Source organism: Aquarana catesbeiana, linkage group LG02 (genome assembly GCF_042186555.1).
Source record: "Aquarana catesbeiana isolate 2022-GZ linkage group LG02, ASM4218655v1, whole genome shotgun sequence".
Taxonomy (NCBI): domain Eukaryota; kingdom Metazoa; phylum Chordata; class Amphibia; order Anura; family Ranidae; genus Aquarana; species Aquarana catesbeiana.
Window position 1 is genome coordinate 454,400,042 of NC_133325.1, and position 12,969 is coordinate 454,413,010.

Consider the following 12,969-nt stretch of genomic DNA (forward strand, 5'->3'; position numbering starts at 1 on the left):
TGAACTAGTTCATCCCAGAATGGAGTGCAGTACATAACAAATTATTTTTCACTTTCTTAGAGCATGAATATTTGTGATGTATGATGTTTCATGGAACGATCAACGTGATGCCATGTAAGGTGCCCTATAATGTGCCCTGTTCCCATTTAATGTGCCCTGCTGCCCCCCATGTAGTGTGCCCTCCTAACCCCTATGTAGCAAGCCCTCCTAACCCCCTTTGCTTTGCTCTGCTGCTGCTCTGTACACTTCTTATCTCAAGTTTGACCCAGAATTGAGCAGAAAAGCAAGCACAAGTTTCATAGCAGGTACTTTTAAATATTGATTCTGTTATTTAAGGCTATTTCTAGTTATAGCTGTAGATGTGAACATTATTTCGGGGGTTCCCCGAGATCTCAAACATCTTGCCAAGGGTTCCTCCAAGGTAAAATGGTTGTGACACCCTACTCTACACACACAACGAAGGATGCAGATTTTTAGTACACATTTTCCTTGTTTGCTCCACTACCATCTCAAACTCCAAACTCCTAAATCCAGGTGACAGGGCCCTTTCTTCCTGTCCCTTTACCTAAGTCTACCCCATCAGTTCTATGCAGCAGTGAAAATGAACCCCAGGAAAAGGAAAAATGCTCTTCTGCAGTGGGGCTGCACCCATACTGCAAGGGTTAAAGGCTAATTTCTGTCTAGAGGACTTGGAAAAGCAATTTTACTACTCTAATCCTCAATGCTGCAAGGCCATTCACAAAAGCATCTTCTCTCCTGAACTTCAGTGGTCCAAGGTCCTCTGTTGTCATTAAGACAAGGCCCATAGCCCTGCACTGAATGTGAGAACACAACAAGACTACAACAAGATAGCCGTTTGGATGGTCTTCTCACATTTTGGGACTTGTCTAGGTGACCAGGCTGCTTCAAGTACATATGAACTTTGATGTGCCTTATTGCCGATGTTGTTTGTGAGTACATCTCTGTCTTTTTTATACAATAAAGCTATCACAAAATTAATGTGCTAGGTTGGTTGCATCCTCTGTTCCATGTTTTTACTGAATGTGAATGTGAGAAACAGGCCACTGCTGGAGCATAGGGGAGCACCATTTGTCGGTGGAGCAGAGGTACAGGTTAGTCAATGTGCGTAACACCACTGCAACTTTCCTTTTACTAGAATTATTAATATTATACAGGATTTATTTAGCATAGCACCAACAGTTTGCGCGGCGCTTTACAATATAAAGGGAGACAATACAGCAACAATACAATTCAATACAAGACAGTTAGAACGGCTCTGCTCCTGCGAGCTTACAATCTAAGAAGGGAGGGTTTTTCCTTTTACTGAAATTGAGCTTAAGAAAAACTCCAAATATTTTAAAAGCCCCCACACATATAAGCATAGACATGTTTTAAAGCACCTCCTATTGACAATTTTGGGTACTTTAATTTGTTGCCATTTTGTGGATGTATGCAATTTAAAAGTCTGAAATACTTGGTATCCATCTACTCGAAACAGTCTAGCAGTGTGCACTAAAATTAATGTAAGCGTATTGTTTACTGAAAATTAAGATTTGACTAAACAGTTGCACAAATATTGTGTTTGGTAAATCCTCTTACAGCCACACCAGTAGCTGTCTCAAGAAAATACTTATCGTTATCGACATGCCTCCATACTTCGAGCTTACAAAGGTGTGACCAAGAAGTGGCCTTTTGAAGTGGACAGCCCCAAGCCCTGCATCGGTCTGAGGATGGGAGGCATCTCTTACATCTGTGTAATTTCTTTTGTCTCTTCAAAATTTATCCCTGGAATGGTTAAAGGTAACAGGCTGCCAACTACTTCCAGGTATGGCATAGATTGTTTCTGTAAAGAAAGGTAATATTCCATAAACAGAGCTGAGTTGATACAGCAAATACACAGTATGTTAGATTGAAATCTAGCCAGCTCGCAGATGACGCCAAGCGCTTTAGTAAACATCATTCGTTCAGTTTCATGCCTTATCTTTTCCTCCGTTTCTAAGGGTCCTGGTGGTTTTCAGACACTTCTGCTTACAAAGGGAAATGTTTTTATGTTTGCTCACCATGGGAAGTCTTCCCTTGTTACACTGACACTTCGGGCTGCAGACAAATAACTCCCTTGTCTGGTGTGGTGGATATAAACATCTACAGCACACATAACTGATACAAGAAAAAAAAAACAAAAAAAAAAAACAGACAGGTAATTTTGCACAGAAAAGAAATACATGATGAAAAAAACATGTTTTTAGGATAAAAGACAAATAAGGAACTGTATTAAAACAACGTGTAATGGAAAATACCCCTCCAAACATATTTAGATATCTTCTTTGTCCAATTAATTAATGAATTACTATCAAAATTATTCATTGGATCAATATAGTCATCCTTTTTTAAAGTACTGAGACACTACATCCCAAATGAAAGTGTAAGGCAAATGGATGGTTTGTAAGGGATTTTCGAGGTGTCGATATGTCATTTAATACATGAGAAACATATATTCTCATAAAACATTGCTTTCTCTTATTGTCTTCCAGGACAGCCTCTGAGACATAGGGCTCCTCCCTCCGGGACAGGAAACACATTCATCCAAATGGTTAAAAAGAGGTCCTCCAGGCCTTCCCCTTCAGTTTTGTGTTTACTGCTGGACGGGAAGGAAGCATATAAGGAACCTGGGGAGCTCTATGTCCCAGGACCGTCCTGGATGAGCCACAGTCGCATACATAAACAAGCAGGGAGGGACCAGGAGCCCTGCACTGCAGTTGATAGCAGGCAAAATTTTTGCTTGGGCCAAAGCAAACTTGGCTTCTCTCTCAGCAGTACACTTAAAGGGGACTCAGAACTCTCTGGCGGACTTTCTCAGTCGTCAGCGAGTGAAGCAGGACAAATGGTCACTCAATTGTGAAGGCCTGGGGCATACCAGAAGTGGATCTGTTTGCCTCAAAAGACAACAAGTAAGTTGCTCAGTTCTTTTCCATGCACTCGCTGGATCAAGACAGGGGGATGGATGCCTTCGCCAATACTTGGCACTTCCATCTTTGCTATGTCTTCCCCCCAGTGAGGCTAATTGCGGCGGTCCTTCAAAAATTTCTGACTTTCTGACGGATCTCATTTTGAAAGCCCTGCTTTGGCCAAAGAGGGCCTGGTTTGCAGTCATAAAGAGATTGGCCGTATATCCTCTGATTCCTCTTCCTATGAGGGAGGATCTGATCACACAGGGTCCTATCCATCATCTTCAGATAGAGATCCTCAAGCTTACAGCATGGTATCTGAGGAACAGCTGTTAAGGGCTCAAGGGTTTTCAGAACGAGTCATTAAAACCCTCTTACAATGTCGTAAACCAGTGACCAGGGCCATCTACGCTAAGGTCTGGAAGAGGTTCAATTCCTGGTTAGTGGAACAGGGGGAAGAACAAGGAATCCCAGCAGTGTTGGACTTTTTCCAGGCAGGAGTGGAATTAGGTCTTTCTATCAGTGCCCTAAAGGTACAGGCAGCCGCCTTGAGTGTTTTTCTCCAGGTCTCCCTGTAGCAAGATCGTTTTGTAAAAAGTTTCTTTAAAGCCCTCTCCAGTCAAGTCCAGGCCAGTGAAGGTCAGGGCCTGTCCCTCCTGGGATTTATCCTTGGTACTCAACGCCCTTACTAATTATCCCTTCGAACCTCTGGAAAAATCTAATGTTAAGTGGGTGGCTCTAAAGACAGCTTTTCTGATTGCAATCACCTCAGCCAGAAGAGTGAGTGAGTTGCAGGCGCTCTCAATTAGAGAACCATTTTTGGAAATTTTGGAGGATAGGGTTGTGCTTAAAACAGATCCTAGTTTCCTCCCCAAAGTGTCTTCTACTTTTCATAGAACTCAGGATATTATCCTGCCAACATTTTAGTCCTCAGCTGATGAGGAAGGAGAATTCAGTTTAGTTGACGTTAGGCGTAGCCTTTTGGTTTATTTAGACATCAGCAAAGAATTCAGGAAGACAGAATCTTTGTTTGTAAATTTTGCGGGATCACGCAAAGGGTTTAAAGCATCAAAATCCACCATCGCTAGATGGAGAAGGATGACAGTTCTAGAGGCATACAGGTTGGCAGGGAGGCAAGCGCCTCTAGTTAAGGCACATTCAACTAGGGCGGTTGCAGCATCGTGGGCAGAGAAAGCCGGAGATCTGCAGAGCAGCGACGTGGTCAAGCTACTCCACGTTCGCAAAGCCGCTTGGACCTGGTTGCTGTTAAAGAACAGGCATTTGGACGAAAGGTCCTCCAGGCAGTGGTCCCCCCCTAACAGAGTAAGTTTCTTGCTTATCATCTCAGAGGCTGTCCTGGAAGACGATAAGGGAAAACAAGAGTTAGACTTACCAGTCACTCTTTTTCTAGGAGTCTTCCCACCCAGAGTTTTGTAGCTGGTGCAAAGGGTATATACTAATCATAGGCGTGCGACAGGGTGTGCCGGGTGTGCCCAGGCACACCCTAATCACCGCATGCGCATTAGTGTTATCGCTCTGTGTAGCAGCAGGAACATGGTAAAGATCTCCCTCTTACCTGCTCTGCCATAAGAAAAGTGTTTATGCTCTTCTCTTTCACTGTGCCGGCAGGGAGATAAATGTGCCAGGTTCATATATATGTAGACACATACACATGCATGTGTGTTTGAGCTTAAGGGTGCATACCCTAATACAATAGGCTGCGCACACCTATTATACTAATGTTATGCCAGTGTGTTATGTCTTTCAGAGCCTTCCGGCGGTTCTTGTGGAAACTGAAGGGGAAGGCTTGGAGGACCTCCTTTTAAGCATTTGGGTGAATGTGTTTCCTGTCCCGGAGGGAGGAGCCCTATGTTTTAGAGGCTGTCTGGAAGACTCCTAGAAAAAGAGTTACCGGTAAGTCTAACTCCGGTTTTTATTCATATAAAATGTTATTTATAAAACTCTATGCATTAAACATACGGTATACACTATCAGGGTGTATGAAGCATTCCCATTAAAATGCCTGTTACCATCTACCTATAACATTTTCACTATTTTGTGAGTCAAGTAGGTTTGTCCTCACAAGAACATCAGTGTTCACATGGTAGACTGGTGGCATTAACTGTAATGTAAACAAGTGAACTCTGCTTCTTTATACAGTATGGAAATTATATATATTGGACATGTGTAGTAACCCATACAGACGTTTGATGATCCCCCAAGGGACTGCAGGGGACACAATAAAGAAGGCAAGGCAGACTCTCCGCTAAAAAGTTGGCACTTGGTGACGCCATCAAATAGCAGTCTTCCTTTTTTGAAATAATATGAATAACTGCTGTAAAACAGCCAACACGTTTCGGCCGTTAGGTCTTAATCGTGAAGCCAACGCATTGGCTGCTTTACAGCGGTTATTCAGGTTGTTTAAATAATGTAGGACCGCTATTTGATGTTATCCCGAGTGTCAATTTTTCCTCCAGTGATTCATGCTATGCAGAGGCATCAGCAGCCTGACACTCTAAGCAACGGGTGGAGCTGAGAATTGTGAATTGAGGAGGTGGAAGCGCTAATACACCTGTCTACAGACTCTCAGCTAAACCTAAAATGATTCTTGGTTTGCAACAGTAGTAGAGGTACACTTTTATCTAGATTTTATGTTTACCATGTTTTGAAGTACAAGGTTGTTTATAGAGTAATCTTTGTTGGATGTTGGTGCCTTGTTTTTGCCAATGGAGATTATATTTGTGCTATATCATACTCCACTAGAAAGCAGACATTGCACAGAACTCCAGACATCATATACTGTACCGTGTAGAAGTTTTAGGCAGGTGTGAAATAATGCTGTACATTGGGAATGCTTTCAGAAATAGTAGCGTTAATAGTTAATTTTTATCAATTAACAAAATGGAAAGTAAATGAAAATAAGAGAAAACCAAATGAAATCAATATTTGATGTGACCACCTTTTACCTTCAAAACAGCATCAATTTTTCTAGGTACACTTGCACACAGCATTTTGTAGGAACTCAGCATGAAGGTTGTTCCAAACATCTTAGAGAACTAACCATCTTCTGTGGTTGTAGACTGCCTTAAACCATTCTATCTATTCATGTAATCCCAGACAGACTTGATGATGCTGAGATCAGGGCTCTGTGAGGACCAAACCATCAATTCCAGCACTCCATGTTCTTCTTTACACTGAAGATAGTTCCTAATGGCATTGGCTGCATGCTTGGGGTCACTGTCCTGCTACAGAATAAGAGTGAAGAATTGTGGAGGTTCCTTGCAAGTTTGGGGCTGCATTTCTGCAAATGGAGTTGGAGATTTGGTCAGGATCAATGGTGTACTTAGTGCTGAGAAATACAGACAATATTATTATATTAATATTATACAGGATTTATATAGCGCTGACAGTTTGCGCAGTGCTTAACAAAATAAAGGCAGACATTACAGTTACATTACAATTTGGTACAAGAGGAATCAGAGGGCCCTGCTCATTAGAGCTTACAATCTAAAAAGAGAGGATCAATTGATACAAAAGGTAATAGCTGTGGGGGATGAGCTGATGGAGGAAGTAAAACAGTGTATTAGTTAGAAGCAGGATAGGCTTCTTTAAAGAGAAGGGTTTTCAGGGATCGTCTAAAGATGGATAGATTAGGGGACAGTCGGACAGATTCGGGTAGGGAGTTCCAAAGGATGGGAGAAGCTCTGGAGAAATCCTGGAGGATTGCATGGGAAGAGGTAAAAAGAGAGCAGGAGGTCTCGGGAGGACCAAAGAGAGCAGCTTGGTTGGTATTTTGGGACTAGGTTAGTGATGTAGCTGGGGGCAGGGTTATGGATGGCTTTGTAAATTATCGTTAGTACTTTGAATGGTTGGTAAGGTGGATGAGTCTTGCAACGACATTCATTATGGACTGAAGGGGGGATAGACTATGTAAAGGTAATCCAATGAGGAGGGAGTTGCAGTAGTCGAGGCGAGAGATAACCAGGGAGTGAATTAGAAGCTTGGTGGTATCATTAGTTAAAAAGGGGCGTATTCTGGAAATGTTGCAGAGGCTAAGGCGGCATGATTTGGACAGGGATTGGGTGTGAGCCTGAAAGGACAGTTTAGAGTCTAAGGTTACCCCTAGCACCCTGGCATGTGGGGACGGACTGATAGATGTGCCATTGATCTTGACAGACAAGTCAGGAGAAGGGGCACGTGGGGGAGGAAATATTAAGAGCTCAGTTTTAGATAGATTCAGTTTGAGGAAGTTTGACATCCAGGCTGATATGTCTGTTAGTAAATCAGTGATGCGTGAAGAGACTGATGGGGTTATCTGAGGGGCAGAGAGATAGATTTGGGTGTCATCAGCATATAAATGTTAGTGGAGGCTATCAGCTGACCCAGGGAGGATGTGTAGATCGAGAATAGTAGAGGTCCAAGGACAGAACCTTGGGGGGCCCCAACGGTAAGAGGAGTTGGAGAGGAGGAAGTGGAGTTGTAAGTGACACTGAAGGTGCGATGAGATAGGTAAGATTCAAACCAACGGAGAGCGCAACCATGGAGAGCAAGCAAATTGAGTTTTTTGAGGAGGAGGGGGTAGTCAACTGTATCAAAGGCAGCGAAAAGGTCCAAGAGTAAGAGTACGGAATAATGACCGTTGGTTTTGGCTGTTAGTAAGTCGTTTGTGAGTTTTAGGAGGGCAATTTCTGCGGAGTGCTGTGGGCGAAATCCAGACTGAAGGGGATCAAGAAGGTTATTCTCAATGAGGTGGTTGATCAGTCAGCTGTAGACTAAATGTTCAAGGAGTTTGGAGGCAAAAGGGAGTAAAAAGATGGGTCTTAGTTTGTTAAGATGGGTGGCGTCTACTCCGTCTAGTGAGGCCTTTTTTGGTATGGGAGTGACTAGCGCATGTTTTAGAGGGTTGGGGAAGATGTCAGTAGAGAGTGAGAGGTTGAAGATATGAGTTAAAGTGTAGGATAGAGCCAGATGGTGACTGTAGTATTTGAGAAGGAACAGGGTCCAGGGGGCAGGAGGTTAGGTGGACTATAAAAAAAATGTAGTGACTTCCTCTATAGTAGCTGGGTTAAAAGAGGGATGTATTGATTGTGCAGGAGGAAAAGGAGTGTAAAGTGAGGGAGATATCTGTAGAGTGGAGATCTTGAGACGAATTGTCTCAATATTATTTTGAAGTGATTAGCAATCTCCTGGGCAGTTGAGTGAGTTAGTGGGTAGAGGTAATGGAGGACAAAGTAGAGAGGTAAAGGTAGAAAAGAGTTGACGGGGACTGCGCGAGATGGTGTTAATGAGAGTGATAAAGTAGGTCTGTTTGGCAGTGTGGAGGCAGGAATGGTATTTTTTGAGGCAGATTTATATTGGCTGAAATCTTGCTGTGACTTAATCTTACACTTCAGACGCTCAAGAACGTGGCTCTGATTTTTGAGGGTTCTGGTATTGTCTGTCTGCCAGGGTTGTAGCGATCGGGGCCTGATTCTGTGTGTAGTGAGGGGGGCGAAGGTATCCAGGGTGGATGACAGTGAACTGTTGCAGACAGAAGTGGCCAATTTGGGGCAGGACAAAGATGAGATTTTGTCATAGAGACATTCTGTAACAGAAAAAAGAAGAGAAGGGTTAAGATGGTGAAGGTTTCTACGGGTAATAGTTTGGTAGTTGGAAGGCAAGGAGGAGAAAGTTAAGGCAAGAGTGAAACTAATAAGGTGATGTTTAGAGAGAGGAATAGGAATATTGGAGAGGTTGTGCGGAGTGCATAAGCAGGAGAATATGAGGTCAAAGCAGTTGCCAACAGCGTGTGTCCATTGTTTTAGGTCAAAAAAGGATGTTAGGCTCAGCAGCTTAGAAGTAGCGGGAGTGTTAAGATTAACAGGGATGTTGAAGTCACCAAAAATGATTGTTGGAATTTCAGAAGAGAGAAAGTAGGGTATCCAGGCAGAGAAGTCGTCAAGGAAGCTTGATACTGGTCCAGGGGGCCAATAGATCACAGCAATTCTCAATGAAACTAGATAAAATAGATGAATACAGCGAGCTTTAAATGAGGAGAGGGACAGAGAGGGGAGTGGATGAAGAACCTGAAAAGTGCTTTGAGGAGATAGGAGGATTCCAACACCACCTTCTTTCTGTCCACTAGGCCTGGGAGAGAGTCCACAGGAGGCCAACATAGGAGAGAGCAGCAGAAGAAGGAAATTCAGATTCTTGAATCCAGGTCTCAGTAATTGCAAGTAGGTTCAGGGAGTTTGTTATAAATAGGTCATGGATGGTGGTGAGTTTGTTACAAACAGAGCGGGCATTCCAAAGGACACAGGAGAAGAGGAGGCTGGTTCTAGGCAGAAGAGGAATAGAAATGAGATTGTGGGGATTGGGGCTGCTATCAGAGCATGGGGTGTGCTGGGTATGTTGGCCGAAGGTAAATGATGGCGGTCCAGGATTTCAGAAATATCTCCAGAAGTTAGGAGAAGCAGAAGGGTGAGAGAGGTGATATGGGAGTGTGACTTATGTGGGGGGGACACGTCCCAGTGTCCTGCAGGTTTTATTAGTATATGGGTTCAGAATTAGCAGGAGCTGATACGTGCAGTAATAAGGTGAAGACAGGAGTGAGGGTGATATATATAAGCTGTGGGCTGGAGAAGATGGTTGAAGGAGAGAAATTTAAGGAGAGAAGATGCAACTGTGAGAAGGAAAAGTAGGGAGTGCATGATACAGAGTGGTGAGATTGAGAGGAAGCATGGATGAGAGATGAAAAAGTTTGATGGAGAATTAGGTCACCTGTAGTCTGTTTAGTGTTCTGCAGTAGTCTGTCTGCAATATCTGTATCCATCATGCCATACCATCAGGGAGGTGTGTGATTGGCCCCAAATTTATTCTGCAGCAAAACAGCGACCCCAAACATACAGCTAATGACATTAAGAACTATCTTGAGGGTAAAGAAGAACAAGGAATTCTATAAGTAATGGTTTGGCCCTCACAGAGCCCTGATCTCAACATCATCGAGTCTGTCTGGGATTACATGAAGAGACAAAAGGATTTTAGGCAGTCTACATCCACAAAAGATCTGCGGTTAGTTCTACAAGATGTTTGGAACAACCTACCTGCCGAGTTCCTTCAAAAACTGTGTGCAAGTTTACCAAGAACTGATGCTGTTTTGAAAGCAAAAAGTGGTCACACCAAATATTGATTTGATTTGGATTTCTCTTCTGTTCTGAGAGCATTCTAAGATTACAGCATTTTTGCACACCTGCCTAAAGCTTTTGTACAGTACTGTGTATCTACACATAACCGGCCGATGACAAACTTCGTTAACTCTGAAAACAACTGATATAGCACATAGATGGTGTGCTAGAGAATATAATAGAGATGCCTCCTCCACAGCAGTGAGAGTCTGCCCATCCAATTGTACTACCCATTTGCCTTTTGCTAAAACAGAATTATGCATGAATGGAAATATTTCTCCAAATGTATTCAGGTGTCTTCTTTCTCCTATTAAAAAGAAGATTACATAAAGACAGGGACGATCCTAGGGTCACTGGCGCCTGGGTGCAGAAATATTTCTGGTGCCCCCACATGGGCGTGGTCATCTTACCAACCCCTCCCCTTTACAAATGTTTCTATGGCAACGACTCAAACACAGAGATGCTCCCCTAAGAAGTCCTTGTTACCCTAGGATCCTCCCATGATCTTTTAACAATAAAAAAAATACAGGAAGAGCTTACACTAATGAGACCTGGAGGGGAGTCTCTCTGATGCACACAAAGAGGGCTTCTGTTAGAGAGTCTGTTAGAAAGAGCCCCCAGACATAGTACAGGAGATGGTCAGAGACTGCAATCAAGGTACAGGAGATGGTCAGAGACTGCAGACATAATACAGGAGATGATCAGAGACTGCAGACATACTACAGGAGATGGTCAGAGACTGCAGACATAATACAAGAGATGATCAGAGACTGCAGACATAGTACAGGAGATGGTCAGAGACTGCAGACATAGTACAGGAGATGGTCAGAGACTGCAGACATAGTACAGGAGATGGTCAGACACTGCAGACATAGTACAGGAGATGGTCAGAGACTGCAGATATTGTACAGGAGATGCCCAGAGACTGCAGACATAGTACAGGAGATGGTCAGAGACTGTAGTTATGATACAAGAGACAGTCAGAGACTGCAATCATAGAACAGGAGATGGTCAGAGACTGCAATCATAGAACAGGAGATGGTCAGAGACTGCAGACATAATACAGGAGATGATCAAAGACTGCAATCATAGAACAGGAGATGGTCAGAGACTGCAGACATAGTACAGGAGATGGTCAGAGACTGCAGACATAGTACAGGAGATGATCAGAGACTGCAGACATAATACAGGAGATGATCAGAGACTGCAGACATGTTACAAGAGATGGTCAGAGATTGTAGTTATGATACAAGAGACAGTCAGAGACTGCAATCATAGAACAGGAGATGATCAGAGACTGCAGACATAGTACATGAGATGGTCAGAGACTGCAGACATAGTACAGGAGATGGTCAGAGACTGCAGACATAGTACAGGAGATGATCATAGACTGCAGACATAGTACAGGAGATGGTCAGAGACTGCAGACATAGTACAGGAGATGCCCAGAGACAGCAGACATAGTACAGGAGATGATCAGAGACTGCAGACATAGTACAGGAGATGCCCAGGGACTGCAGACATTGTACAGGAGATGGTCAGAGACTGTAGTTATGATACAAGAGACGATCAGAGACTGCAATCATAGTACAGGAGATGGTCAGAGAAAGCAATCATAGAACAGGAGATGGTCAGAGACTGCAGACATAGTACAGGAGACGGTCAGAGACTGCAGACATAGTACAGGAGATGCCCAGAGACTGCAGACATAGTACAGGAGATGGTCAGAGACTGCAGACATAGTACAGGAGATGATCAGAGACTGCAGACATTGTACAGGAGATGGTCAGAGACTGCAGACATAGTACAGGAGATGGTCAGAGATTGCAGACATAATACAGGAGAAGGTCAGAGACTGCAGACATAATACAGGAGATGGTCAGAGACTGCAGACATACTACAGGCAATGGTCAGAGACTGCAGACATAGTACAGGAGATGGTCAGAGACTGCAGACATAGTACAGGAGATGGTCAGAGACTGCAGACATAGTACAGGAGATGGTCAGAGACTGCAGACATAGTACAGGAGATGATCAGAGATTGCAGACATAATACAGGAGAAGGTCAGAGACTGCAGACATAATACAGGAGATGGTCAGAGACTGCAGACATACTACAGGCAATGGTCAGAGACTGCAGACATAGTACAGGAGATGGTCAGAGACTGCAGACATAGTACAGTAGATGGTCAGAGACTGCAGACATAGTACAGGAGATAGCCAGAGACTGCAGAAATACTACAGGAGATGGTCAGAGACTGCAGACATAATACAGGAGATGATCAGAGACTGCAGACATAGTACAGGAGATAGCCAGGGACTGCAGACATAGTACAGGAGATGCTCAGAGATTGCAGACATAATACAGGAGATGGTCAGAGACTGCAGACATAGTACAGGAGATGGTCAGAGACTGCAGACATACTACAAGAGATGGTCAGAGACTGCAGTTCCTATGGACATTAGTACATAATGGCCGATCGGCCCTCTCACCTGACCCAGCGATACAGCAACGGTTCCTCTGATCAGGAGTCAGCTCACTCTGAATTGCCCATGGTGACTCCGCTGGGTAGCACCCAGATCTGTATTCCTGCAATGACTCCATTCCTTTCTCTGCCAGGGATGGCGCTAGGCTGTGTGGCTTTCCCTCTGGTGGCGCAGGGCAGCGGGGTTCTCTCTCTGATGGTGTTCTCTCAGCACTATCCTCTCCCTCTGGAGTCCTGGGTGTACTTCCCTGAAAGCTTTCCCGGCTCCTGTCTCTCTCTCTCTTTCCCATTCAGCTGAGCATGCTGTGTGGGCTGCAGTTTCCGTGTTACAGTGGGGCTGCCAGTCCTCGGGACTATATGTCCCACAATTCTCTT

The 12,969-nt window shown here is 43.9% G+C and overlaps 1 long non-coding RNA gene across 2 annotated transcripts in view; it reads right to left on the bottom strand.

Moving 5' to 3' along the window:
- Positions 1-1,187: 1,187 nt before the first annotated feature.
- LOC141128360 (uncharacterized) overlaps positions 1,188-12,969 on the bottom strand; it is a 76,161-nt gene continuing 64,379 nt past the window's right edge. The window contains exons 4-5 of one of the 2 annotated variants that reach the window (XR_012241682.1): positions 2,061-2,157; positions 1,188-1,843 (exon numbers count right to left, since the gene is read on the bottom strand). This is a non-coding gene — a long non-coding RNA (uncharacterized lncRNA). Of the gene's footprint in view, positions 1,844-1,898; positions 2,158-12,969 lie in introns of those variants that run through there. The other variant, XR_012241681.1, reaches the window with a different exon arrangement.